Below are 24,822 nucleotides of genomic sequence, written 5' to 3'. Positions count from 1 at the left end.
AAGCGTACTGTAACCTACTTCCTTTGTTTTCGGATTGCATTTCCTTAAGATTCTTCCAATGAATCTCAGTCTGGCATCTGCTTTACCAACGATCAACTTTATCTGATCATTCCATTTTAAATCACTCCTAATGCGTACTCCCAGATAATGTATGGAATTAACTGCTTCCAGTTGCTGACCTGCTATTTGGTAGCTATATGATAATGGATCTATCTCTCTATGTATTCGCAGCACCTTACACTTTTCTACATTGAGATTCAATTGCCATTCCCTGCACCATGACCAGCTTAGTCAGTTCTTCCGACAATCGTTTAGAGTTCTTCACATTTTTCATACAGCCATTCCGTCTTAGCTTCTCTGCACTTCTTATTTATGTCATTACGCAGGAACTTTTATTTCTGTATTCCTCAATTTCCCTGAACATTTCTGAACTTTCCTCTTTCATCGATCAAATGAATTATTTATTCTGTCATCAATGGTTTCTTCGCAGCTACATTCTTTGTACCAATGTTTCACGTTTCCAGCATCTGTGATCGCTCTTTTTAAAGATGTCCATTCCTCTTCGACTGTACTGGCTACTGAGCTATTCCTCATTGCTGTATCTACAGCCGTAGAGAACCTCAAACGTATCTCTACATTCCTTAATACTCGCACCGTTGCGTATTGATTCTTCCTAAACAATCTCCTAAAATCTTCCCTTATCCCTCGGCCTTTTACAAGTTTACCTCCTCCTCCTGTGATTCTTGAATAAATTAGTCGCTATTACTAGCTGAAATGTATTACAGAACTCAATTTGTCTTTCTCATCTCTCATTCCATATCCCTAGCTGACATTCTCCTGCAATCTCTTCTTCTACTCTCTCCTCAGCAACTGCATTCCAGTCCCCCATGTCTAGTGGATTTTCATCATCCTTTACCTACTCTATTATCCTTTCAATGTCCTCATATACCTTCTCTATCTCTTCATCTACATGCATACCTGAACTATCGCTATCGGTGTTGGTTTGCTGTCGATTCTGATAAGAACAAACCTATTACTGTACTGTTCACAGTAACAAACTCTTTGGCCTACTTTCCTATTCATAACGAATCCTGCTCCTGTTATACAATTTTCTGCTCCTGATATTACCCCGTGCTCATGTAACTAGAAATCCTTGTTTCCTTTCCATTTCCCTTCGCTGACCCCTACTATGTGTAGACTGAGCCTTTGCATTACCATTTTAAGATTTTTTAGCTTCCCAACCACGTTCAAGCTTCTGAAATGCAACGCCACGACTCATAGAACGTTATCCCTCCTTTGGTTATTCAATCTCTTTCTCATGGTCAACTGCTCCTTGGCAATCCCCTCGCGGAAATCCGAACGTGGGACCATTCCGGAATCTCTTGCCAATGGAGAGATCATCATGACACTCTTCCAACTACAGGCCACATGTCCTGTGGATACACGCTATGTGTCTTTAATGGAGTAGTTTCCAATGTCTTGTACATCCTCTTGCCGTTGATCACTGCTGATTCTTCCTCGTTTAGGAGCAGTTTCCCACCCCAATGACAATAGAGTACCCTAAACTTCTGTCCGCTTATCCTTCCCCTTACTAATCCTCAAGCATTCTTTCTCTCGGACTAGGTACTGATTTTTCCTTAAAGAAAGTCACGATAAGGACAGCCGAAACGCAGACAGACAATCCATTTCGCTCTTACGGTAACGGCGTCTTATTTATCTACTTAAGTGATTAAAACACAATCCACCCTTTATTTAAATTGTTATATGTACGTTTATACCGTAATTTCTGCCTGATGGATCATTTAGCATCTGTCGCGCGACCTATATAACTCCTCTTTCGTTCCCCCCTATGGCTCACACTCTCCTCGGTGAACACCCCCCCCCCCCCCCCTTGTGTCACCATGCTGTTTACTCGTGTCCAGATGCTATTACGCCGTGGACGTTAATAGTACAAACATCAACATTACATCCCTCCGTCCTAAGAGCAGCCCTATGAAACATCAACCCTATAATCGTCCTCGATAGTTTTGTAGCAGACAGCTTTCCCATATTATACCAAGTTATAAAAAAAGTTAACCCAGACCTTCCCTCGTCTGTTGTCTTCCACTTACTTCTCCGGTCTTCATATTCGTCTTCGAAACCCCATATCTCTTTCTCAAATGAAAACAGGTTACTAATCTCATGCAGTAACGGTTCGTTTCCTTTACAACACCACGACACTTTTTATAACGATATCATTGTAATAGTGACGATGAATATTTTAATTACTGCATTAAAAACAACCATGAGAGAAGAAATCATCACAGAAGTGTAAGTTAATAATCACTACTGCTTTGAATTACTACTTTTTCCTTGGCCTCCGAAATAATTTATCCAACCTAATGTTTTCCAAATGAGCTTCACAATATAAAAGAAAATGTGACATATACTTTTGATCCATTATGCGAGGCCGACTTCCTGCTGCTTGCGTTTAAATTCTGCATTTGTTTGTTCCATACAAAAATTCCTTCTTATTCCGTGAAGGCCTTGACATTGTTGATATGGTGGAAAACAACTGAATTTCCTGTTTTCATCGATTCCAATTCCAACGCTTTCTGTAGACCTGTTCTGCGAATTATCACGTGTCATACATAGACCGAAAATAATTTCAGGCGTACCGCTCTTTGTTTGTTCGAAAGACGATGAGAACGAACCACCAGCTTACGTCCTAAGTATAAATGTCTAATCCTCGCCTTCTTGTCTGCTCTAGTCTTCTTTCCATGGCTGCCGGTCTGAGATGGATTGGCGCTTTTTTGACAGTGTTTTCATGCCGTTCGTTTTCTTTGGGCTGGTAATCCGCTACTGTCGTCCGATCTCGCAATTGTCGATTCTGCAGTACCGTGACAGCTGTAAATTTGGTGAAGACGTGTGTCAACTCATTCATGACAACCTGGAAGTCCGGCAAGGAAACGTTCCAGCTCGTGTGCTGTTTCTAGGAATAAATCCTACACAGACTTCCTAAATCACGCATAACATGTCCTCCAGGGTTGGATGCAGGTCTGTAGGATTAAATGAAAATGGATCTAATCCTACGCCTTTTTAACATTTCCACCTATCAGTGCGATCGAAACTGTGGGCCATTATCCGAAGTAACCCTTTCCAGTTGACCCACCTGTGTCAAGAAGTCCCTCTCGAATGTTTTCATAACAGCCATTGCTGTTCCTCTACCCACTATCGCGTGCGACATGAATTTTTAAGTTATTTCTGTAACAACGAAAACATTACAAAAACCCTGTCTTTGTCTGGGCAGGGGACCTAGAAGGTCACTGGCTGCGAGCTGCTTTAATTTCTTTGGAGCCAGCATAACTTGTGTTTAGGGCTTACCCTTCAGGCAGTCCCTACAATTACTTTCCTTTTCATTGAAATTACGCACCACCTTTCTAATCCTCCGTTCCATATTCTAAAATGGCATGGCGTCTTTAATTTCAAAAAGCGTTTTCTTCGTTCAAAGCGAGCGTAGCTCATGTGAATATCGTGTCGTATAGTCGATAAAATCTTCTGGAAGGAAGAACAGACACAGCGACTCAAGTGTGTACCTTCTGTACGGTAATTTCCCTTTTCTCAATAAGTACTTACTGCCTGATATTCGCTTGACTCTTGCCTTCCAAATGTTCTTGATAGATAGTATTACTGGGTCTTTCCCTTGTCTTTTTTCAGTGCTCTTTAGTGACCTGACTATGAGGTTCTCCCTGACTACTTTTTTAAAATAAGACAAACTGAAGCCATTTTCCTCGGTATTTTCATTCATACCTTCCGTCAATCCTATTGGAGATCGTGATAATGCGTTCCCCAAATCATTCGTCGAACCATGTACATGTTGTTGTTGTGGCCTTCAGTCCGAAGGCTGGTTTGATGCATCCCTCCGTGCTACTTTATCCTGTGCGAACCTCTTCATCTCTGAATAATTACTACAACCTACATCCTTCTGAATCTGTTTGCTGTATTTATCTCTTGGTCTCCCTCTACGATTCTTATCCCCCACGCTTTCCTCCAGTATTAAGTTGATCTCTGGATGACTCATAATATCTCCTACTAGACGATCCTTTCTTTTGTCAATTTGTGCCGCAAATTACCTGCCTTCACAATTCTGTTCAGTATCTCCTGATTATTTACTTGACCTACCCATCTAATCTTTATCATTCTTCTGCAGCATCGCATTTCGAAAGCTTCTATTCTATTTTAGTCCAAACTGTTTACCGTCCATGTTTCACATCCATACATGGCTACTCTCCATACAAATACTTTCAGAAAGGACTTCCTGGCACTTAAAACTATATTCGATGTAAACGAATTTCTTTTCTTCAGTATTTATTTTCCTGCCATTTCCAGTCTACGTTTTGCATCCTCTCTACTTCAGTCATCATCATTTGTCTTTCTGCTCAAATACTGAAACTCATCTACTAGTTTAAGTGTTTAGTTTCCTACGCTGATTCCCTTAGCATCACCTGATTTAATTCGACTACTTTCCATTATCCTTGATTTTCTTTTGTTGATGTTCATCTTATATCCTCCTTTCAAGACACCATCCATTCCGTTCAACTGTTCTTCCAAGTCGTTTGCTGTCTGCGACAGAAATACAATGTCATCGGCAAACCTCTTTTTTTTTCGCTTCCCTGAACTTTAATTCCAACTACAGATTTTTCCTTGATCTCCATTTCTGCTTTTCAATGTACAGATTGAATAACATCGGGGATAGGCTACAACCCTGTCCCACTCCCTTCTCAACAACTGCTTCCCTTTCATTCTCCTCGACTCTTGTAACTCCCGTCTGGTTTCTGTAAAGTTGTAAATAGCCTTTCGCTCCCTGTGTTTTACAACTGCTAATTTCATAATTTCAACGAGTATTCTAGTCAATGTTGTCCAAAGCTTTCTCTAAGAGTACAAATGCAACAAACGTAGGTTTGCATTTCCATAATCTATCTTCTAAGATAAGTCGTAGGGTCGGTATTACGTCACGTGTTCCTACATTTCTCCGAAATCCAACCTGATCTTCCTCCAGGTCGGCTTCTACGAGTTTTTCGATTATTCGGTAAGGAATTCGTGTTACTATCTCGCAGCCATGACTAAGTAAAGTGATAGTTCAGTAAATTTCAGACCTGTCAGCAACTGCTTTCTTTAAAATTGGAATTTTTCCTTGATCTCCATTTCTGCTTTTCAACGTACAGATTGAATAACATCGGGGATAGGCTACAACCCTGTCCCACTCCCTTCTCAACAACTGCTTCCCTTTCATTCTCCTCGACTCTTGTAACTCCCGTCTGGTTTCTGTAAAGTTGTAAATAGCCTTTCGCTCCCTGTGTTTTACAACTGCTAATTTCATAATTTCAACGAGTATTCTAGTCAATGTTGTCCAAAGCTTTCTCTAAGAGTACAAATGCAATAAACGTAGGTTTGCATTTCCATAATCTATCTTCTAAGATAAGTCGTAGGGTCGGTATTACGTCACGTGTTCCTACATTTCTCCGAAATCCTACCTGATCTTCCTCCAGGTCGGCTTCTACGAGTTTTTCGATTTTTCGGTAAGGAATTCGTGTTACTATCTCGCAGCCATGACTAAGTAAAGTGATAGTTCAGTAAATTTCAGACCTGTCAGCAACTGCTTTCTTTAAAATTGGAATTATTACAATCTTCTTAAATCTGAGGATATTTAACATGTCTTGTATATCCTCCACACCAGATGGAAGTTATCAGTAGTTTTGACGGAATAACGTCTACTCTCGGGGCCTTGTTTCGGCTAAGGTCTTTCAGCGCACTGTCAAATTCTTCTCGCAATATAATACGTCCCATTTCATCTTCATGTACGTCTACTTCCATTTTTGTAATATTACCTTTAATTTCATCTCCCTCATATAGATCCTCCAAATAATCCTCCCAGGTTTCCCTTCTTTGCTTAGGAGCAGTTTTCCATCTGAAATCTTGTCATTCAAACAGGTGCTTTTCTTTTCCCCAAAGGCCGATTTACTTTTATTGTAAGCGGTATTTATCTTTCACCTAGTGAAATATGCTTCCAATTCTTTAAGTTCGCCATCTAGCCACACATGCTTAGCCATTTTAAACTTCCTGTCAATGTCATTCTTTAGACGTTTGTATTCACTTTGACCTGCTTTATTCGGCGCATTTTTGTATTTTCTCCTGTCACCAACTTTGTGGTATCCAAGGTTTTCTCTTTACGGATGAGGCTTCATTCCAACGTGATCAAATTGTAAATTTTCACAATCAGCATGTGTGGGCTGACGAGAATCCGCACGCAGTTGTGCAATCACGTCATCAACACAGATTTTCTGTGAACGTTTGGGCAGGCATTGTTGGTCATGTCTTGATTGGGCCCCATGTTCTTCCACCTAAGCTCAATGGAGCACGTTATCATGATTTCATACGGGATACTTTACCTGTGCGGCTAGAACATGTGCCTTTACAAGTACGACACAACATGTGGTTCATGCAAGATGGGGCTCCTGCACATTTCAGTCGAAGTGTTCGTACGCTTCTCAACGACAGATTCGGTGACCGATGGATTGATAGAGGCGGACCAATTCCATGGCCTCCACGCTCTCCTGACCTCAACCCTCATGACTTTTATTTATGGGGCATTTGAAAGCTCTTGTCTACCCAACCCCGGTACCAAATGTAGAGACTCTTCGTGCTAGTATTGTGGACGGCTGTGATACAATAAGCCATTCTCCAGGGCTGCATCAGGGATTCCATGCGACGGAGGGTGGATGCATGTATCCTCGCTAACGGAGGACATTTTGAACATTTCCTGTAACAAAGTGTTTGAAGTCACGCTGGTACATTCTGTTGCTGTGTGTTCCCATTCCATTGTTAATGTGATTTGAAGGGAAGTAGTAAAATGAGTTCTAACATGGAAGTAAGCGTTTCCGGACACATGTCCACATAACAATTTTTCTTTCTTTGTATGTGAGGAATGTTTCCTGAAAGTTTGGCCGTACCTTTTTGTAACACCCTGTATATGAATGGCACATTCCGTATCAGAAAACGTAAGACAATTCTGTATTACCAGATCCTTAGTGTCAAGAGAGTGCCAAGAATACCACATTTCAGGCGTTGCCTCTTACCACAGAAAACACAGTGGCCGACGGCCTTCGCTTAATGACCGAGAGCAGCGGCGTCTGCGTAGGTCAAAGCTAACAGACAATAAGACTGCGTGAAATGGCAACAGAAAACAATGTGGGACATAAGACGGGCGTATCTGTTAGGAAAGTGCAGCGGAACTTGGCGTTAATGGGCTATGGCACAGATAACCAACGCGAGTGACTTCGTTAACAGCACGACATCGCCTGCAGCTACTCTCTTGGGCTCGTAACCATACCGGCTGCCCTCTAGGCGACTGCAAAACCTTTGCCTGGACGGAGGAGTCATGATTTTATTTGGCAAGAGATAACGGTAGGGTTCGAGTTTGGCGCAGACTCCACGAAGCTATGGACCCAGGTTCTCAGGAAGGCACTGTGCAAGCTGGTTGTGGCTTCATAATGGGCTGTTGTCACGTGGAATGAACTGGGCCATTAACAGGAAAAAATTGGGTTCGGGTACTTGGAGACCATTTGCAGCCATCACGAACTTCATGTTGCAAAGCGAATTTCGATGGATGAGAATGCGCCATGTCAGCTGCTGGAAGAACATTCTGGACAATTCGAGTGAATGATTAGGCCACCCAGATCGCCCCTGTATAAGGGGCCAGCTACAGGGACGAGAAATTTTCAGTCTCCTAGAATCCTCAAACTCACCTGCCGTGTTCTGACGACAGCGTAGAGCCATAAACACCTGCAGCCTTCAGAGACTGCGTAGTATATGCAGTGTATCATATCATGCAGTATATCCGCAGTCTGGCACCGAATTGCTTTCACCGCCCAAGGCTCATTGCTGCCTGACTTTCGCGATCTTTACTGTTCTTTGCAACGCCCTCACTGCAAAAAAGCACTTTACCAACGTGGCAGCGGCGCTCATCTTGTACAGAATTCCAATGACTCCTCTACTGGCTTCGCGATGGTTCTGGCGTTACCTGCTGTCCGCTTTGTGTCGGCTCGCCATGAGCTACCCCTCAGCCTGGGCAGTACACAAAACAGCCTTCAGTGGGCACTGTCCTACCTGTCATCGGCGTCATCCTCGGCTCAGTTAGCGATGGGCACCAATATCGATAATGTGAAAGTTGTGATCCTTCAGTTTCTCCCGGCGTATTTATTGCTCGAACAGTCCACGGCTATACCGCCGGTTCGTAGTGTCCAACGGGCACAATATTTCGGTGATCAGACATGTCGCCATCGTCAGGTGCGCTGACGAACTGAGCTCCTGAGGGCGGGCGGCCGATTTAAATCCCCTCTCCCCGCTGGCCGCTTTCTCCGCCGTCCGCGCCCGCGCCTCGACGGTCGCGAAGACGTGGGCGTCGCAATCTGTGGTAGCGTCGATGTGCTTGCTACGTCCGGCCTGGTGGCCAGTTCGTACTTCTTGCTGAGAGTATTTTTCTAGAAGACTCTTACTTTAAGATAAGATAATTTTTTACGTTACGTTCATAATTAAAATATCAGTTTCTAAACCACTTCAATACCTTCGCGAAACATTCGAGAGAACAGTCTATGAAGTTTTCCAAGTGTGTATAGTACTCAGAAGAAAGTCCGATAACTCAACAAACAACGTAGCTCTTTGGTACGATGCTAGCCTACCTCGGGGGAGCCAGGGTTCGATTCCCAAAGGCGATGAATTTTTAACATATGTGCATAGTTGATATACATTTTAAATATCGTCTCATTCTCTACAAGCATTTCCGTGAAGCGTGAAATACATAAAGGTGGAAAAAAAAACAGCGCTGAGGATAGGTAATTTCGGTATTGCTAATTCGAGTCCAGTTTGTCATTACTTTTTTTCCGTTCACTTCAAATAGTTTAAAGACATTCTAATTAGCATGTATTTGTCATTTTTATGAAAAATGCACGTTCTCTATTTCTAATTATATATAACACACAAAAATCCAGTTTTCACTATAATCACCGATCATTTATATATAAGCTTGTTTAAAAGAAAGAAAATCATTTCAGATTAATTTTTTCCATTTTCTTGTACCCTAAGCTTCACGGAAATGCCCGTGGAACATGAACATTAGTTTAAAAATTTGCCACAACTGGGAATCGAAGGCCACCAATGAGGCAGTTGGGCATACTACCACAACCCACACAGCCCATCAAAACAGTTAGCTTGCTTGACGGTTTTACAAACGAGTTCCGGGGACCTTAAAGTAAATATTGTAGAGCAATTTTGAGAGTTGCATGGAACTACTTTATGTAACGGATATTTGATTCTGAACTTCAAGTACCTTATAGAATATTTGTTTCAGTTTAAGACGTAGACTTTTGGTACGGCCTCAATTATTACACAAATAGGGCCGAAGCAGAGGAAAGTTAGATAGGAGTTGAGAGCTTAGCAAGACAAGTGGACTGTAATCTTTTTTTTTTTTTTTTGTGCAGTATTAAACGAAACCCATATGTCTGATATCCAGTAAAGCTGTCTCGGATTCTAAAGAATATAGCATCAAACGGCACTACGAGACTAAACGTGCAGTTATGATTGATAAGAACAAGGCACAATTTCGACAAGACCAGATAAACGACTTAATCACGAAACTTTCTGCTCAACAGGAGACATTTATAAGGGCGAATTCAGAGTCAACATGCTATGTGAAAGCGATCACGCAGTAGTTATGATATCAGCAAAAACTCAAAGTCATTTTCATCTGGCGAAATGTTCAAGGAATGCTTAGAGACCGTCGTTGAAATTGTGTGTCCGGTAAACAAAAAGGATTTCTCAAAAATAAGCGTGTCTCGTCAGTCTATTACTAGACGTGTGGACGACATTGGAAGACAAATTGAAGACAATTTAAAAAAAATTGTGCATTTGTGTTTATATTTTATTCTCTAGCTTTCGATGAATGCACAGATATGGCGGATACTGCCCAAGTGGCGATTTATATCAGAGGTGTTGATGCCCACTGTGACAAAACGGAAGAGTTATGGGCATTGTATCCACTAGAGGATACCACGAAGTCACGAGATGTGTTAGAAGCAGTTTTATCGACATTAAGTAGCTTTTCGTTAAAACTTTGCCACCTCTTGGGGCTGACAACGGATGGTGCTCCAGTAGTAGCCGGGAAACAGCAAGGATTAGTTCAGTTGACTTAAAACCAGGCTCGCAAAGTTGGCAATATGCCAATGCTAAGTCTTTCATTGCATTTTCGAACAAGAAACTTTATGTGCCAAGTCCCTCTAAAAGGAACATGTCATGGAGGTAGTTGTCAAAACAGGGAAATTTGTTGAGTTGAAATAATTAAACCACCGTCAGTTCCAAGAATTTCTGAAGACTTTCGATTCAGAGCCTGATAACATTTCGTATTCTACAGAAGTAAGATGGTTAACACATGCGAAAATGTTGAAAAAAGTGTTTGATTTGGAGCAAGAAACACAATCAATCCTTGAAAGCAAGTCAAAGCGACTCACGGAGTTCTAAAACAAAGAATGGCTTTCAGACTGCGTTCTTGGTCGGTACAGCTAGCCATCTAAATGATGTTAATACTGGATTCCAAGGAAAAGATCACTGATTATTGTCATGCATGATCTTATTTCAGCATTCCAAATGAAACTTGCGCTATGGGCACAACAGTTACGAACAGAAAACTTCACACATTTTTCTACTCTGTCAAAGAAATTTTATGTCACACGAGCGGCAGCGATAAAATATGCTTCTTTGATACCTGACTTGAAATACAAATACGAAATCCGATTTAAAAGATTTTAAGAAACATCGTCCGCTTTTCCTCTATTTGCTAAGCTATTCTCCGTAGACATGAGCTGACTAGCTGGTCAGTTACAAATGGAATGCGGCGAAATATAATGTGATTCACAATTAAAAGAGAAATTTAGTCAGGTTGATTCGGAAGAGTTCTGTACAACTTATTTGGCCAAGAAGAAATATTCAACGTTTTAGAAACATGCTTTAAAAATGATTTCATTATTTGGAAACACGTGTGTGAACGACCTTTTAGAAGGATGAATTACATCAAACCTCAAATGATAAAACGAGTTACTTATGTTCAACTGGGAAACTCTTTGAGTGTAGCGCCAACTTCAGTTGACATCAACATTGGCTCACTTAGTTCAGTCAAACAAAGCCAGACATCTCAGTTAAATCATATTTTATTAAATTGTATAATAAAGTTTCTTTCCGCAGATTTTTTAAATTTTCTTTAGAAAGTAAACTAGTACTGAATTTCTTGCTTGTTTTGGTTGCGGCCCGCTGAGAAATCCCGTCTCAAAAATTTGGCCCGCTTGTTCAAAAGGTTGGCCAGCCCTGCTGTGAAGGGTAAAAACTGGAGAGGAAGACAGAGATTGGAATACATCCACAAATAATTGACATTGCAAATGTTTCTCTGAGGTGAGAGGGTTGGCACGTTAGGGAATATGTGGCGGATCGCATCAAACCAGTCAGAAGACCGCTGGAAAAAAGAAAAGAAGGGCGGAGCCCTCCGACTTAGCCATTACACTTTGCGTGACGTTGGAGAGGTGTTGACCCTCGTTATAGTCCGCAGCTCGTGGTCGTGCGGTAGCGTTCTCGCTTCCCACGCCCGGGTTCCCGGGTTCGATTCCCAGCGGGGTCAGGGATTTTCTCTGCCTCGTGATGACTGGGCGTTGTGTTCTGTCCTTAGGTTAGTTAGGTTTAAGTAGTTCTAAGTTCTAGGGGACTGATGACCATAGATGTTAAGTGCCATAGTGCTCAGAGCCATTTGAACCCGCGTTATAGTGGAGGTCAATTACTCTCTCCGGCCCAGGTCGTCTCCTATTGATAGTCTTGTGTGGCCTACTGAGTGTCTCATAGCGACCGTCACTGTTCATGGTTTTTCCGTAATCTATGAATTCGATGAGAATTGTACAGCGGGCGCTGTAAAAGACGCTGAGCATCACCTTGCCTGCTGAGAGCACAGTTTTGAATTTTTTAAAGAGAGGAAAGGCACTAATTTCACGTCCTTAAGTGTCACACTATGTTATCCCAAAGCTGCATGTGCGAATGTCAACCGCTTTTGTAGTTTCTCACCTTCCACTCGAATACTTTTTGTATAAACAAGACTGCGGACATATTACTTAAGTGACCCATACTTGAGCATTACTCGGGACTATGGGATCGATACTAGATCGGATTGAAGGAAAACACCGAATCAGTTCAGTTGCGAACTGCTATTTTCATTACCGATAGCTCCAATTAATTCAGAAGTATTTCACAAATGCACCGTACACTCAAACGGAAATGCGTAAAGACATTTTTTTCGTAGAAGTCTGTAGAGAAAATTTAGAAAACCGCCGTTCGCGACAAACTGCAGAACTATTCTACTGCCAGTGACAAGTTGTCCGCAGAAACGTCGAGGAAAGGAATATGAGGAAATCATTGACCAGATTAAGGGACAGGGTGGTAAGACATATGTTAAGAAGTCACGGGTTAACTTCCATAGTAGAAGAGGAAAATGTCGAGGGTGAGAACTGTAGAGGAAGACACAGATTGTAATAATCCACTAAATAATTGGCAAATAAGGATCGCGAAAATAAGATAAGAGAAGTCAGCGCTCATACGAAGGCATATAGTCAGTCGGTTTTCCCTCGTCTATTTACCAGTGGAACAGGAAAGGAAATGACTAACAGCAGTACATAGTACGTTCCGTCATGCAGCGTATGGTAGTTTGCCTGTTATGTATAGCGATGTAGGTGTAGAAAAGCTGAAAATATATCAGAAAATTAAATTACCATTCAGATCGTACATAAGAACCTAGACATCTTGCCGAAGTTTCAGATCTGTGTTATTCTGAATGAGCATCATGAATTCTGTATCGCCTCACATTTAAGTAACATTGTTCAGTTGTTATATACCAGAAATATCTTGATACTGAGCCTTATGTTATTTTTTCCGGTGTCTGCGGCTGCGGCCGGCCAGAGTGGCCGAGCGGTTCTAGGCGCTACAGTCTGGAACCGCGCGACCGCTACGGTCGCAGGTTCGAATCCTGCCTCGGGCATTGATGTGTGTGATGTCCTTAGGATAGTTAGGTTTAAGTAGTTCTGAGTTCTAGGAGACTGATGACCTCAGAAGTTAAGTCCCATAGTGCTCAGAGCCATTTGAACCATTCATGTTCATGGTGAGTGCATTACGCACAAATCACTGTCTCCAAAAAATCACAGAATCACATCTAGCCTGCCTAGCCTTAACTGCTTTCTCCACAAATTGTACGTTGAAAGCGCCTATGGCCAATTGCTGCAGACGAAGATTTCCTTCATTTGGAGAGAGGCAACATAATGTCTTCCTGCAGAAGTTTACATTCCAGTTTCTGTGTTCCTTGGCCTACTGAAGACGAGGAGCTAATTGTGCTGCCAAGAGATATGCCATTTTGTGCCTTAAATTTGCGTGCAGTTCCATTCATGATGTTCATTTGGAAACTGATCCACATAGTCCACCATTAACCGACGACTACAATTTCTTTTTGGTCTGAGGATGATTGTCAATGATAATTTACGACACTCATCTCCATTCTCTATACGATCTATATAGAACCATTGTTTGTGCGCCATGTTAATTTCTGTGCATTTAAAGTATTACAGCGGGATCAGTGTCTGTTTGTTACTTACAGACGTACAAATCAGTCTAATAGTTTGGTCATGATGAGATTAAGCATAGCACAGAAATGTATAGCACAACAACTGTGAAAGGGCGTTAACTTATATTTCTTATAGTAGTTTTTATAGCCAGTGAAATATAGTTTGAAGGTAGTACAAGGCAGTCTATCCTATCCAGGAGAGCAACCTATTTTGTAATGTAATACGCACATCAGAATAATCATTATAGTAGCGTTTTTAACGCCACATGGTAACTGCATACAGTTTTCATTACTGCCAATGATTACAGTGCTGATTACTTCTTATGATATAGTTTATCACGATGATGGAAGGATATTATACTCTGTGGCCATTGGAGGTTTCCATTTCTGGCTTGCGACGTGGGTACTAAATTAAAAGGACCAAAGTGTCATACACCTGTTCAGTGCTGAAAGCAGCTTCATGCAGGTATAAAACAGTCTGTTCACTGTGTCCTTTCTTTGTACAATGTGTGCATAGGAGGAAGGCCTGTATGACACAAATGACATTGTGCAAGACACTACAAGGGATCCTTTCTGTTGCGATAAAAATCTAATTGCCAGAATCAACCTCAGAACTTGACACTTATCTATCGGCTCGTGTCTGTAGCAATGCCAGGAAAAAACTGAGTTTAAATCCGGGTAACAGGAAGTGTGGATGCCTGGAAAAATGTATTTCAGTAGGAAACACAAATTCCACTGCGTGTGTACATGGGAACCCTTTCATAGCCCAGGGTTAGAAACCGTTCGTGGAGAGGTTTCCTGGCTTCCTTCCTGCACCGCACCACTGTTGGTTAACCACGACTAAATCCCTGTGAGCAGAATTTTGTTAAACTAGTTTATGTTATTATTATTGGTCAGAACTCACAACGCGCGACTGTTACGGTTGCAGGCTCGAATCCTGCCTCGGGTATGGATGTGTGTGATGTCCTTAGGTTTGTTAGGTTTAAGTAGTTCTAAGTTCTAGGGGACTGATGACCTCAGATGTTAAGTCCCATAGTGCTCAGAGCCATTTGAACCATTTTTAGAACTCACAAGCTCTGCTGCAATTTACCAGTGAGATTCCAACGCTGGCACAACCAGCTAAGCATCGGAGAGTGAAGTCAGAATACACTTAACTGGGGGATATTGAAGAGTATGCACTCGCCGCCAGGAAACAGAGAGAACATCGCGTCAGGTTGTTGCAAAGAACTGCAGAGAGGGCTGTCTCCATCACAGAGCAGAGTACAGAGGCCGATCTGGGTTTAGTATTTCCAACCACTACTGCTGTCATCTTCCTCACACACACTATTCAAGAGTGGTCACTCACTGAGCCAAGGGTGATATGAAGCTAGCTTATTTACATAAGGGTTTAATTGCGCAGTCTGAAATTTCACAACCAATTAGTTGCTACCATCATGCACTTTTCCAATTCTGTGTGTTTGTACTTGCTCTTCTGGCGTACTTTCTTTAAATTACTAACCATTTTCAGAGTCATTGGTGAAATCCGTGAACAGTTTCATTATGCATTTGTGTTTCCGTCCATCTGTGCCAAGGGTACAATTCATAATTACAAACTTTGGTCGACTTGCTAAACGTTTCCATGCTGAATACAATGGGTAAGCCACATGTTTCATATCTTATGATAATAGATCAAATTATTATAGTTACCATCAATATCCTTTTGTAGGTAGATGAGCTCCATCATTTGTATGTCCATGTGCTGTGTGCTACTGTACATTCATGCTTACTTGGGGTGCCCGTAGTAGTTTTTCTTCAATAATAAATTATCCATTGCGTGGTATTGATTCTCTTAAATTTGCATGATTTTATGGGAGCTTCTGTTGCCTGACTTATCTCTGAATAGCCAATACCAATGTGCAAAAGAAATATTCAGGGAACTTAAATAAGAATCTTCGGAGTCGAAAACAACGTAGTTCTTGCGATACTTGTAGGATAAACAGGGAAATTGTGATCGAAGAAGCTTGTTCTATCACTATGATCCTAGCACCAGTTATGTCCCAAAAGAGATCATAAGAATAACATAAAAGATAGGCATATACATAGCCATTCTGCCACAGCTCAACACACACGTGGTGTGGAGCTGAAATTTGATAACATTTCTCAGGTGTACCGTCCGTCATGCACTGTGCATTGGTTTGCAAGGTATTTTCCGGTTACCCTGCTTTAAGGTTTTCCCTCCTTCAAGTCTTGAGATAGTCAATACGTTGTAGATCATCACCACTTTGCTATCTTGCATTTACCTGCTAGTCCTTACAAACTTTATGAACTGTTTTGCGTTATCTGTCTTCGTCTGTCCGCCCCTGGTAGCTGAGTGGTCAGCGTGATAGTCTGTCATTCCTAAGGGCCCGGGTTTGGTTTCCGGCTGCATCGGAGATTTTCTCTGCTCAGGGACTGGGTGTTGTGTTGCCCTAATCATCTTCATTTCATCCCCATCGACGCAAAAGTCGCCGAAATGGCGTCAAATCGAAAGAGTTGCACCCGGCGAACGGTCTACCCAACGGGAGGCCCTAGTCTCCCGACATGTATTATTGTTTTTGTCTTGGTCTGACTCTCCTGTTTTCCTCTCTGTACTATATCTTCCAGCTCCCACTTAAAAGTTCTAGTGTGCATTAACAGGTGTGGCGTAACTTCTCTCTTCTTCTCATTTGCTCGATAGACTTAATTAACCCCATTAGTTCTTCTTAGCACATTTCACGATATTCCTGGCCACTTAATTTCTCCACTCTCATCTGTAGCACCAAGTATCGTATCCTTACGGCCACATATTTTCGATGCTCCACTGTCGTTGTCACACAATGCTGTACTCCAGCCTTGCCAGAGACAATGGTCACGTGTGTGTGATTTGTGTTTGCGTGAATATGTGTGTGTGGTATCTACTTCAGAAGAAGGTCTTTTGGCTTTTTTTCGTTGTTTGATTTAATTACGAAAGTTTGCTTTGTACTTGTTAAACAAGCCACATTCTTGTCCTTCCTGAATGCAGCATTTTTTCCTACTGTATTTCGGAAGATAGCGAGCTGTTCTTCCACTCAGGATATATAATAGCCTAATGAACGCTGTTATGTTCTAATACACGAGTCCACGATATGAGGGAGTGAGAGAGACCTGGACCGAAGACCATATTAACAAATGTTGATCAGGTACACCAGCCCAACTGAGGATAGCGATTTGGTTCTAACCCAATCTCGTAAGGGCAAATAGCCTGATTTCCTGTCTCCGTCTCAGAAAAAATATTTGCGTTACGATAATATGGAGCACGGAGCCTGCACAATTCACAGACACATACTGTACACGAAATTCCTCCTTTAAACTGAACTACAATTGTGGTTGTCACAAAAAATAAATTGTAGCTATGGTACAGCACTGCCCGTGAACGCACGGTACAGGAGGACTTGAAATAAGTTCATTTACCTTTCCGAGCAAGGAATACGAAAAAAGGAGAAATGCATACAATGGGTAATGGACATCGAGGACTACTCCTCTCCAATATCAATGTTGTCTGGAAATCTGCTCTGTCAAAAGTGTGTCACTGACCCCAAATGCTGAACGTCATGCACCACATTTCTTCCCTACACTTCCGTTTGCCTTCCCTCACACGGATCTTTACTATCTCATAAGATTCTCAGCTCATGTCGCCCACAACGAACAATTCTGCATATTTGACTCTGTCCGCGTATATGAATTAAATAAGCACAATTCCTTCAGCTCTAATTACTTATCCTGGTACGTTCCTGCGCATATACCGACTCATCCCATCAACCTTACATTCTCACACTTACTCTGTTCTAGGCCATCTCCAGACAAAGTAATCAGTCTCTGTATTTAACCATTCTTTCAAGTCCGAATTCATCCTCATGTCAACGAACCCACTCCCCTTAAGCTCCTTTATTGATTTGTTAACAACGTGGCCCGTGCGACACACCAGTCCCCTAGCCCACAGACTCCGTTATTTAGACAGTACATACACTAGCCAAAACAGCCTACCTCCCATGTCATAACTATATGCTTTCGCAACAAAGTTCGAAAGTTCATTGTACCTGTACATGCTTCGCTTCACTATAGGCTCCTCTAGCTTTCATCGGGCTACTTTTATGAATTACAAACCAAAAAATTTTTAGAGTGGAACGGAAAGGAGTTGAAGCAACGACAAACAAAGAATGGTAATGCATTAGCTTATTTACCATAATTGTCACTGATCTTCCAGATATTTAAAAAGAGAATTATTCGCCTGATCTGTCGCTAACTATCGTCATCCAAAGTAACTGTCACTAAGGGGGCCATTCATATTTCAGCTCGGTAAGTGAAACAAATGAAAAAAATTGATGAAAAATTCGGTAAATGAATAATTTTAGGCGTAATGTCTATGCAACAGGAGTGATTGTAACAATGGTTGTAAAAACGTTTTAATGTTGATGTCGTTAGGCCTTTCGGTTCAGCTCTGCTCAAATTTTGACGGATACCATTCGATATTACCAAGATATGAACATTGTCACTGCCTCAAATTCACCCGATGATTGTCTGCTGACGGAAAAGGCCAACATAATAAACATTAAATAAGCGGTACTAATGCTGTTTTATACGGTCAGTCGTTAAATAAATGAATGACTAACTAACAGGGTAAATGATACCTCCTCTTAAGGATTTTAAAGGGAAAGGTAACCTGTGGAGCTGGTCAAACTAGAGCACAGTGGTTCTGGTGTGTCAAGCGGCTGAGCACAACAGCTGGAAACAGATTTGCTTCAAATGTTATAAACGTTTAGTAGGCTATTAAAAGAACATAATGTGCAAGTAGTAAGGTGCTGTATTCTGGTGATTCCGAGAAAATCTCAAGAGAAGTTTTACGCGTTATTACGTACCGGATTTATTTGTGCGTAGGTGCTGAAAGAAGAGTTCCTGATGGTTAAGTGGTTAGGTTTTGAGCAACGAAAAACACACGTTCGATTCCCGCCCAAGCTTAATTTTTAATTTATATTTTTTCATCACTTATATTACTTTTGAGAGGTAACATAATTTAAAAAATCCACGTACATTTGTATGAAGTTTTAGTGAATTTTATGTTATTTGACTACTTACCAGTTTCAATTAAAGTTAACTATTAGAACATATTTATAACTATCGACAAGTAAATGTAAGAACGCGTAGAGCTTTCCTGAAAATGTATGACTGTCGAGAGTTGCGAAACCCCTTGCAAATGCAGTCTAGTGGGATATACGGAACTAATTTGTGTCTCGACGCTTCGACCTGCAGACACAGAGGCAGGCTCCATTGGCAATTAAACTGCGTAGCAGTGAAACGTTTCTAATTTAGCAAGAACGAGTAGTGTATGTGCAAATGTATTTAATATCACAGAATTTACACTTTACTACAAAAATGAGGATTTGAACGAGAGTCGGACCGTCGGCTTGTAAACGTTCGTCTTACAAAGCTCGAACACTAACCACTACACCACCATGAACTCTAGTGCGTGGAACACACGCAGAGATATATTAGATACATAACAGACGCGTAAAACTGCTCTTTCGATTTTCTCGGATTTGACAGAATAGTGCACCTTCCAACATTGACATTATGTTGTTTTAGTGGCATACTGAAGACGTACAAAGTCTTAAGTAAATACGTGATGTCAATGCCGTAGCCTCCCTTTGTTGGTTTACACAGCCGTACACAGACTTGAAGAAAATTTATACTTTCTCTTAAGACATTAAAAGCAATAAACCTTGAAACATCAATATCATGAATTTCTTTTCAACGTAAAAACTTTCGAGATATTTAAAGATAGTTACTGAAATTCTAAATTACCCAAAATATCTTTTCCCTCTAACATGAAAACAAACAATCTTTAAAAAACTATTACAATGATCCAAGGCATTTAGATTAACCAAAGAAGTTCTAGATTTCCCAAGTTTCGTTTTTCTTTAAATATTAAAAAAAATAAGTTCCAAAATTTAAAATCACCCACAATAATCTTACTAAATCAAATAAGTATAAGTTCGGAAACTACAATAATGGCCATTAATTTTGCTACACCACGAAGATGGCGTGCGGCTGCTACGGTCGCAGGTTCGAATCCTGCCTCGGGCATGGATGTGTGTGATGTCCTTAGGTTAGTTAGGTTTATGTAGTTCTAAGTTCTAGGGGACTGATGACCACAGTAGTTAAGTCCCATAGTGCTCAGAGCCATTTGAACCACTTTTGAAGATGGCGTGCTACAGACGCGAAATTTAACCGACAGGAAGAAGATGCTGTGATATGCAAATGATTAACTTTTCAGAGTATTCACACAAGCTTGGCGTCGATGGCGACACCTACAACGTGCTCACATGAGGAAAGTTTCCAACCTATTTCTCATACACAAACAGCAGTTGACCGGCGTTGCCTGGTGAAACGTTGTTGTGACGCCTCGTGTAAGCAGGAGAAATGCGTACCATGACGTTTCCGACTTTGGTAAACGTCGGATTGTAGCCTATCGCGATTGCAGTTATGGTATCGCGACATTGCTGCTCGCGTTGGTCGATATCCAATGACTGTTAGCAGAATATGGAGTCGGTGGGTTCAGGAGGGAAATTCGGAACGCCGTGCTCTATCCCAACGGCCTCGTATCACTAGCAGTCAAGATGACAGGCATCTAATGCGCATGGCTGTAACGGATCGTCCAGCCACGTCTCGATCCCTGAGACAACAGATGGGGACGTTTACAAGACAACAACCATCTGCACGAACAGTTCGACGACGTTTGCAGCAGCATGGACTATCAGCTCGGAGATCACGGCTGCGGTTACCAAAAGACGCTGCATCACAGACGGGAGCGCCTGTGATGGTGTACTCAACGACGAACCTGGGTGCAAGAATGGCAAAACGTCACTTTTCGGATGAGTGCAGGTTCTGTTTACAGCATCATGATGGTCGAATACGTGTTTGGTGACATCGCGGTGAACGAACATTGGAAGCGTGTAATCGTCATCGCCATACCGGCGTATCACCTGGCGTGATGGTATGGGGTGCCATTGGTTACTCGTCTCGGTCACTTCTTGTTCGCATTGTGGGCAATTGGAACAGTGGACGTTATATATCGGATGTGTTACGACCCGCGGCACTACCCTTCATTCGATCCCTGCGAAACCCTACATTTCAGGAGCTAAGACCGAAATTGCGTGAAAATATAATTACATGTCAGTTCTAGTATAATATATTTGTCGAATGAATACCCGTTTATCATCTGGATTTCTTCTTAGTGTAGCAATTTTAATGGCCAGTAGTGTATTTGAAGTTAGTAGAACGTAACTGGCCATAGGGATGCTGACATGTGAATGCGTTAACGCCAGTTCAGCTAATACGGTCGTGATAATATCACAGTTACGGCTGTTACAAAAGAACCAATAACAAAACTGAATTACAATTCACTGAAGCATAACATTCGCTAATGCGGTCGCACTCAAATCAAACTTTCATCAGTACCAGATACATCAGTACAAGATCCACTCTACATCAGCCCCATACTAAGAACAAACTCCGTAAGTGAGAAATTATCACTATTAGTGTCAAGCAACACTACGTTCACCCTGCTCCTTGAACATGAAGCAACTTGAAACGGTGTAATTTAATCTTGATGTGATTAATTGACAACTTGATGATCACAGAAATTATTTAACTCCCTCACATGGAAATTTCGGCCAGAGGAACCTGAGAGCATGTATCCACAATCATGAAGTTCGCTGAAGCTGACATCCCTTTTCTAGAATGCCATGCACACACGTCAACATGATTTCCACTCCCCAGAAGTTCTGCAAAATAAAGGCATCCCGTTAACCACACATACAAGGAAATTTGCAAAACACTGCTAGGGCACTGTTTCGTGACACTGCAGTCAATGACAAGCCTAACTCACTCTTCGGCGCTACATCCAATGAGATATGGCCCAGAGGAAGTAGGAAAAATAGGAAAAATAAATTCTCTCCGAGACTTGCCAACCGATACAGTTTAATTTACAGGATGGACCTGTACGCTACCGGAGTCGAACGCAGACGGACGAATTACTGTTCTAGCCAAGGCGAATGCCTCCATTCAGATTCCAAGCTGAACGTCGACGCTGATCAAAATCGGTAGGAGCGCGACGCAATGGTTTCGATGTGATGCGCTTCCCCGCCACCAACCGATTAAACAGCGATCTCCAGGGCGCTGAACCATCACTCGAATGACGCTCTTGTAGTACGCGACTACCATGCGCCCGGCTCTCGCTAGGCTCCTTATGCCGCCCTCTGTCATCCAGTCCACCACTCACCTTGGCTCGCCCGGCGCGCGCTTAAACCTGCTGTCTACGCCCGATATCTCTGACCAGACAACAATTTTTCTTTGCGCAAAGGCGCCTTGACGCCAGAAACACTTACGGTCGTATGCACGCGTCGCAAAAGTACTAACAGAAAATCCTAGAAACTTATCTGAAAAAACCAACTTGGCGATACCTGGTGGTTCAAAAACTCAAAATTTTTGTTTGATTTCACTGAAAAATTAGTATTGGGGCTTTTATTTTGAATTTAATTCTTTATTACTGTCTGCCACCCACCATGAACCACGGACCTTGCCGTTGGTGGGAAGGCTTGCGTGCCTCAGCGATACAGATGGCCATTCCAACCACAACGGAGGGGTATCTATTGAGAGGTCAGACAAACGTGTGGATCCTGAAGAGTGGCAGCAGCCTTTTCAGTAATTGCAGGGGCAACAGTCTGGATGATTGACTGATTTGGCCTTGCATCACTAACCAAAACGGCCTTGCTGTTCTGGTAATGCGAACGGCTGAAAGCAAGGGGAAACTACGGCCGTAATTTCTACCGAGGGCATGCAGCTTTACTGTATGATTAAATGATGATGGCGTCCTCTTAGGTAAAGTATTCCGGAGGTAAAATAGTCCCCCATTCGGATCTCTGGGCGGGGACTACTCAAGAGGGCGTCGTTATCAGGAGAAAGAAAACTGGCATTCTGCGGACCGGAGCGTGGAATGTCAGATCCCTTAATCGGGCAGGTACGTTAGAAAACTTAAAAAGGGAAATGGATAGGTTAAAATTAGATATAGTGGAAATTAGTGAAGTTCGGTGGCAGGAGGAACAAGACTTTTGGTCAGGTGAATACAGGGTTATAAATACAAAATCAAATACGGGGATGTAGGAGTAGGTTTAATAATGAATAAAAAATAGGAGTGCGGGTAAGTTACTACAAACAGCATAGTGAACGCATTATTGTGCCCAAGATAGACACGAAGCCCACACCTACTACATTAGTACAAGATTATATATGCCAACTAGCTCTGCAGACGATGAAGAAATTGATGAAATGTATGATGAGATAAAAGAAATGATTCAGGTAGTGAAGGGAGACGAAGATTTAATAGTCATGGGTGACTGGAATTCGAGAGTAGGAAAAGGGAGAGTAGGAAACATAGTAGGTGAATATGGATTGGAGGAAAGAAATGAAAGAGGAAGCCGTCTGGTAGAATTTTGCACAGAGCATAACTTAATCATTGCTAACACTTTGTTCAAGAATCATAAAAGAAGGTTGTACACATGGAAGAATCCTGGAAATACTAGAAGGTATCAGATAGATTATATAATGGTAAGACAGAGATTTAGGAACCAGGTTTTAAATTGTAAGACATTTCCAGGGGCACAATCTATTGGTTAAGAGCTGTAGATTAAAACTGAAGAAACTGCCAAAAGGTGGGAATTTAAGGAGATGGGATCTCGACAAACTGATTAAACCAGAGGTTGTATAGAGTTTCAGGGAGAACATAAGGGAACAGTTGTCACAAATGGGGGAAAGAAATACAGTAGAAGAAGAATGGGTAGCGCTGAGGGATGAGCTAGTGAAGGCAGCAGAGGATCAAGTAGGTAAAAAGACGAGGGCTAGTAGAAATCCTTGGGTAAGAGAAGAAACATTGAATTTAATTGATAAAAGGAGAAAATATAAAAATGCAGTAAATGAAGCAGGCAAAAAGGAGTACAAACGTCTCAAAAATTAGATCGACAGGAAGTGCAAAACTGCTAAGCAGGGATGGCTAAAGGACAAATGTAAGGATGTAGAGGGTTATCTCACTAGGGGTAAGATAGATACTGCCTACAGGAAAATTAAAGAGACCTTTGGAGAAAAGAGAACCACTTGTATGAAAATCAAAAGCTCAGATGGAAGCCCAGTTCTAAACAAAGAAGGGAAAGCAGAAAGGTGGAAGGAGTGTATAGAGGGTCTATACAAGGGCGACGTACAAGAGGACAATATTCTGGAAATGGAAGAGAATGTAGATGAAGATGAAATGGGAGATACGATACTGCGTGAGGAGTTTGACAGACCACTGAAAGACCTGAGTCGAAATAAGGCCCCGGGAGTAGACAACATTCCATTGGAACTACTGACAGCCTTGGGAGAGCCAGTCCTGACAAAACTCTACCATCTGGTGAGCAAGATGTATGAGACAGGCGAAATACCCACAGACTTCAAGAAGAATATAATAATTCCAATCCCAAGGTAAGCAAGTGTTGACAGATGTGAAAATTACCGAACTGTCAGTTTAATAAGCCACAGCTGCAAAATACTAACGAGAATTCTTTACAGACGAATGGAAAAACTAGTAGAAGCCAACCTTGCGTAAGATCAGTTTGGATTCCGTAGAAATATTGGAACACGTGAGGCGAAACTCACCTTACGACTTACCTTAGAAGAAAGATTAAGGAAAGGCAAACTTACGTTTCTAGCATCTGTAGACTTAGAGAAAGCTTTTGGGAATGTTGACTGGAATGCTCTCTTTCAAGTTCTAAAGGTGGTAGGGGTAAAATACAGGGAGCGAAAGGCTATTTACAATTTGTACAGAAACCAGATGGCACTTATAAGAGTCGAGGGGCATGAAAGGGAAGCAGTGGTTGGGAAGGGAGTGAGACAGGGTTGTAGCCTCTCCCCGACGTTATTCAATCTGTATATTGGGCAAGCAGTAAAGGAAACAAAAGATAAATTCGGAGTAGGTATTATAGTCCATGGGGAAGAAATACAAACTTTGAGGATCGCGGATGACATTGTAATTCTGTCAGAGACAGCAAAGGACTTGGAAGAGCAGTTGAACGGAATGGATAGTG

Source organism: Schistocerca americana, chromosome 3, assembly GCF_021461395.2.
Source record: "Schistocerca americana isolate TAMUIC-IGC-003095 chromosome 3, iqSchAmer2.1, whole genome shotgun sequence".
NCBI classification, from domain to species: domain Eukaryota; kingdom Metazoa; phylum Arthropoda; class Insecta; order Orthoptera; family Acrididae; genus Schistocerca; species Schistocerca americana.
This window is presented reverse-complemented; position numbering follows the sequence as displayed.